Raw genomic sequence first — 5,825 nt, forward strand, 5'->3', positions numbered from 1 at the left:
AGCTATGAAAATCACAAAAATGATTTTCTCGCTATTTTCTGCACGAAAACGCGAAACATTTCAGTTGAAAACTGTCCAAAATCGACAATATTGCACCGGCCGCGCCGAACCTTCGCTGGGACTAGTACACTGATTTACATGCACCAAAATGATAAGCCGTACTATATCTTCTTTTTTTATCATATTTATTATTTAATGCCGTATTATAATATTTTTATTTTTTAATTGAATTAATTTTACTTTATAAAGTTTGTCTCGTGGTCATTGAAGATTGTAAATATTGAAGTTTATAATGTTTAATTCGGGGTCACCCTTCGAATGAAGGTCAACGTTCAAAAGTTCAACACATCAGCTTGGAGTGCGGAATTTTTACATGAAACGGTATTGTATGCTTCCTATAATGTTGTAAAGTATCTTTTTTGACGAGGTTAACATTGAGAAACAGAGGAAATGTTTGATGTCATGCATACATATGACGGCGGATGACGTGCGGGATGTATGTCCAGACTGACAGTGACTGAATAGCGCAACAACGCAACGCATGCATATGATACATGTGTGCATGCATGCATGGCAGTACATGAGTACGGTAGTATTGATTATGCATGCATACATGCAATGGCTGTAAGTGTAAGCTTTTACTCATGTCCAGCATTGTTTGGCATTCATTCTCAATTTCTCACGATCATGGACATGATGCCATTTGATGGGTCCATGCCTGGCATCATGCCAGGTCAGGACCATGTAGTTGTACTCACTCAGTCTCAGACTCAGTACTGACTACTCAGTCTACTGCATTGCCTTGGGCTTGGCCATTACATTGTATAGCCAAAATAATAAATTCTCGATCATGAGAGGATGTACCTTCTGCGTGACCAGCGTAGGGGGGGGGGGCAAAATTGACAAATTTTGTGCAAAATTGCCGCAAAAGTGGAAATTTATGATAATTTGGGTTTTTTCCCTCAAAAGTGGGAGGGGGGCGCAAGAAAAATATGGGGGGGGGGCAAATGCCCCCCGTAGCGCCGCCACTGTAATTATTTTAGGCATTGCTTGAAGGCGGGTCCGCGTACCGAAATCTTGTGAAAATTACTGCGGGCCTGCCGATATGCAGGGCCTATTACACAATATCATCAAAGTCACTAGACAACAATAATAGGGAAAACTTGTTCACGAAAGGCTTCATGGACGGGCCGTAATTCACAAATTTTACACGCTATTAAATAGTGACAAAATGGTCCACCAAATCGCTTCAAGTAGATTTACATTTCTCAAAATTTCCAACTTCAAACTACACACCCCCTGCATAGTGCATAAACGAGTGGCCATTTTCGCTTCTGCTTTCAACATTTGCCAATTTATGTTTAAAACAATTTATAGGCCTACAACAATAGGGAAAACTTGTCCACGAACGGCTTCATGCCCTGTCATTTCTTGAATTTTCGGCCTTTTCAATCTGAAATTTTACACACTATAAATAGTGACAAAATGGTCCACCAAATCGTTTCAATTAGGTCTTCATTTTGCAAAAGTTTCCGACTCTGAGGGGGGAACATCCCCCACCCCCCGCAAGCGTGACACGATGCCCGCTTCGGGCACATTTTTTACATTTACCATTTTTTTAAATCATAACTCGCAAATGCAAAATCGGAATCAAAAAATTTTGGGAATAATATTTTTTCATGGATATATCCTGAAGAATGTCATAAAATTAAGATGATGTTAGGATTGCGAAATACTCCTTTAAATGTTTCAAGTGTGTACTCTCAACTCAAGCTTAAAATACAAAAAATTGTGCATTTTACAATTTGGGTGTAACACTGTTGACTGTACAACATTCTTAACTCCATATTTTTTTTTGGTTTTTAGGACATGGAAGGGGATCAAATAAACCATTTTATAAAAAGGGATCAAAGAAAATCCACCCTTTAATAGGGGGATCCATGAATTTTGATGTCTGAGGTTCCAAAGTTCACTGGTTTCACTTCAAAATATAGCAGGGTCAGAAATTCAGTGAGAATCCATTCTCACAAAGATTAACGTCAACAAAATTGCAAGAATCTTAAATGGATTCTGGTAATGCAATTAATCATGAACAAAGTTATATGGCAAAAATCCATGGATTCTTCCAAAATTCCACTGAGAGAATTCAAAAGGATTCTCCCACTTGGTTGCGTAATTTCTGACCCTGAAATAGTGGAAGTGCCCATGGAAAAAATATTGACCTACCGACCCTCCACATTTTTTACTCTTAGGGCAAACAAATGTTTTTGGCCTTACAAAGTATTATAATGTGACTACATGAATATTTTAATAAATAGTTTAATATTGTGTATGTTTCTTCCAGATGTATAAATCAGAGACTGACCATACAATTGAGTGAAATGTAAGTAGGCTACATACAGTATAACAGTAACAAGCAAAAGACATTCTGTAGTTGACAAGTATGTCACTTGAACCCTGAAATGGTAAGGGAGTGTTCAGAAATACCTTGGTGGGGGTAGAAAATATGTAGGGGGGTCATACACTTTTAGAGTTCTAAAGGGTGGGTTATGAAGTTTTGGGTGTATGAAAAGGGGGCAATTTTTTTACTATTGAAGGGGGGGGGGGGTGGTGGTGTAAAAACTAAATACGGTACCAAAATTAATCCTGAAGCAAAAAAACCAACAAAAAAACCCCCCAAAACAGCCTAAAACAGGGATTGCCATTTGAGGAGAGCGAGAGCAATTGCTCTCTACTGCTCTCCTTAAGGGGGTACTATACCCCTGCCCAATTTTGTGCCTATTTTTGCATTTTTCTCAAAAATTATAGCGCATTAGTGACAAGTAAGATATGTATATAGGGGCAAGGACTACAACTACTGGACTGAAAATATTTCAGCACAGACAACAGTTGTGGAGTTACATTCAAAAATGAGGGAAAGCCAATATTTGATCAATAAATCAATAACTACTTGCTTTGAGTTGCTGAATTTTAAGTACAGTAGTTGTAGTCCTTGCCCCTATAATATACATATCTTACTTGTCACCAATGTGCTATAATTTTTGAGAAAAATGCAAAAATGGGCACAAAATTGGGCAGGGTGTAGTACCCCTTGAATCTGATATAGGAGAGTGATTTTTAGCTCTCCTTAGTTGACCATTCTCTCCTTACATTCTATTATAAATGCTCTAAACAGCTTTCCTTGAACTTGAAGGCTCCAGAAGAACTATTTCATGCTCTCCTGCAAATTCCAAAAGACAGTCCCTGCTAATATTGACATTTTTCCACATAAATGTCCCATTAAAAATGGAGCAGTACATGGCAGGTAAGGGTATGTAATTTGTATACTTTGATGAATATTGTAGACTGTAGTAATAACCATAATATAATATTTGTGTGTGTTTTCTTCTAGATGTAATTTGTGTGTGTTTCTTCCTGATGTATTAAAAGAGAATGGCCATACAATGGAGTGAAATGTAAGTACAGTAACAGTACTAGTAGTGCAGCTCCTCTCACTTCCATTTTAATTAATTTCATATACACTCTGATTATTTTGGCTAAACCTACTAAAAATTGCAGGCGTGTACATATTCTGCCATTGACTATAACATGCTTGCAGCCTAATTATGCTCATTTTTGGCCCCCACATATTTGTGGGGCTTATGTTATCATCCAGATGGTTGCCCGATTGTTTCTTTGTTTGTTTGGCTGCCTGGCTGTTTGGCTGTCTGGCTGTCCGGGGCGGAAGCAAATTCATTAATCCACTGTGCAGCTCCAATGCAATAACTGATCAACTTCAAACTTAGTACAGTGATTAGATATGGTGGCCTGATTTGCTGTGCATACAGAAACAATAGAAAGAGAGTGATAATGGTAGTGTTTACTTCCAGTAATGTGGGTCAAACAGTGAATTTCTGTTGTAACCTGTTCTTTCCGAGGTTGGAAAAAAATGACCCGGGTCAATTTTTTTGAGGTTTTTTTCTGTTCACACTAATTATCAACCCGGGACTCATGGCAAATCGGGGTTCACCGCTCAGTCTGACACACCGCTAGTCCGACAACACAAATTCCCTATACTTAGAGGTGTGTCAGTCCGAAAATGAAAAGCACGGCGCTAGTCCGAAAAAAGCATGCGCTAGTCCGAAAATGAAAACCACTGCAACAGTCCGACACATCGCTAGTTCGAATCTGAAATCACATTTTCAGTCCCACACACCGCTAGTCCGAATCCGAAATCCCGGTCCGAAATACACTGCGCTTGTCCGAATTTGGAAAACACTTCTTTAGTCCAACACTGCGCTTGTTCGAAACTGAAAACCATGGTGCTAGTCCGAAACTGAAAACTACAGCGCTAGTCAGAATCTGATCAACACTGCGCTAGTCCGAATATCAGACTAGCGCCCCAATTCAAATTCGGACTAGCGCAATGGTTTTCAGTTTCGGACTAGCGCAGTGTATTTTAGATTCGGACTAGCGGTGTGTCGGACTGGTGCAGTGCATTTCAGATTTGGACTACATGTAGCGGTGTGTTGGACTAACACCCTGTACCCGGGCAAATTAGGCATGATAGTGTGAACACTCCCAAATAAATACTGTAGACCGTATCATTTTGTCTACCCAATTGCAAAATGAGTAAACTAATTTTATCATGCAAGCTTGTAAGTTTGGTTCATTATGCAAAATGTCAGCATATTGTATTTGATTTTTTTTTTATAGGAAGAAGCTATCAGTGATCTTACAGCTCACCCATATGACACCAACAGCTTGTTCACCAGACTAGTGATCGCCTGCCATTTTTTTAATAGGAAGAAGCTATCAATGATCTTACAGCTCACCCATATGACACCAACAGCTTGTTCACCAGGCAGTGGTCACTTGCCATTTGTGTTAGGTGCTCAGCGGGTGGTGATGTAACTCCTCCTGTGATGTGATGCAAGTAGTGTGGGCCTTGATCATGTTTTCAACTTGGAAGCCAGTGCAGAGCATGTTCTTGCATCTGACCCATAACTCTCTGTAGGTGTACTCATTAAGAATCTTGGAACTTCAGCTACTTTTAAGGCCCCATGACGCATGGGGGAAAATGGGAGATCACACAAAAACAGCAAGATTTTCTAAAATAACGACAAAATCTGTTAAAACAGGCTGCTGAATTCTGCACAATTGTGAAAAATGAGGAGAAATGCTGCTAAATATGTGTGATTTACCATTTTCCCCCATGTGACATAGGGCCTAAATATTGAAATCCTTCAAATCCTACAAAAGAAGAAATGTTGGGCTATTCCATTTGAATTCCATACTCCCCACCCGGCAAGACATCTTCCACACAGGGAGTGTGAATATCAAATGGAGTTGCCTGAATGGGTGACCACATTTGATATCTACACTCCTGTGTGCAAGATTGACGTCATGACCTCCATCTAGAGGGTGTAAGGATTTTAACTGGAACAGCCCATTGGCTGCATTTCACACATAGGACATACAAGGTATGCTGGTAAATCACAGTGTCAGCACATTGTGTACTTTGGAGCTGTGGAGCAAATTTGATTTAAATTTCCGCTTTTTTACACTCCTCTGTGCAAGATTGACGTCATGACCTCCATCTAGAGGGTGTAAGGATTTTAACTGGAACAGCCCATTAAGCATTGGCTGCATTTCACACATCGGACATACAAGGTAGGCTGGTAAATCGCTGAGTGTAAGCACATTGTGTACTTTGGAACCTGTGGAGCAAATTTGATTTAAATTTCCGCTTCTTTCGAAAGCCCTAAGTGATATCTGGCGTTCTCGTTTTGAAACTTTGATCCGAATCAATTCTGATTTTTTGACTTACTTGCAGATGATTTTAC

General features: G+C 39.6%; 1 long non-coding RNA gene across 2 annotated transcripts; it reads left to right on the plus strand.

The window, feature by feature from the left end:
* The first annotated feature begins 274 nt into the window (after positions 1–274).
* LOC140162658 (uncharacterized) lies at positions 275–4,837 on the plus strand. 2 transcript variants are annotated; one of them, XR_011860316.1, is made up of 4 exons: positions 275–624; positions 2,345–2,383; positions 3,392–3,455; positions 4,696–4,837. It is a non-coding gene; the product is annotated as an uncharacterized lncRNA (long non-coding RNA). The 2 variants fall into 2 exon arrangements; XR_011860315.1 differs by having other exon boundaries at positions 295–381.
* Positions 4,838–5,825: the final 988 nt, after the last annotated feature.

This window comes from Amphiura filiformis, chromosome 10 (genome assembly GCF_039555335.1).
Source record: "Amphiura filiformis chromosome 10, Afil_fr2py, whole genome shotgun sequence".
Classification (NCBI taxonomy): domain Eukaryota; kingdom Metazoa; phylum Echinodermata; class Ophiuroidea; order Amphilepidida; family Amphiuridae; genus Amphiura; species Amphiura filiformis.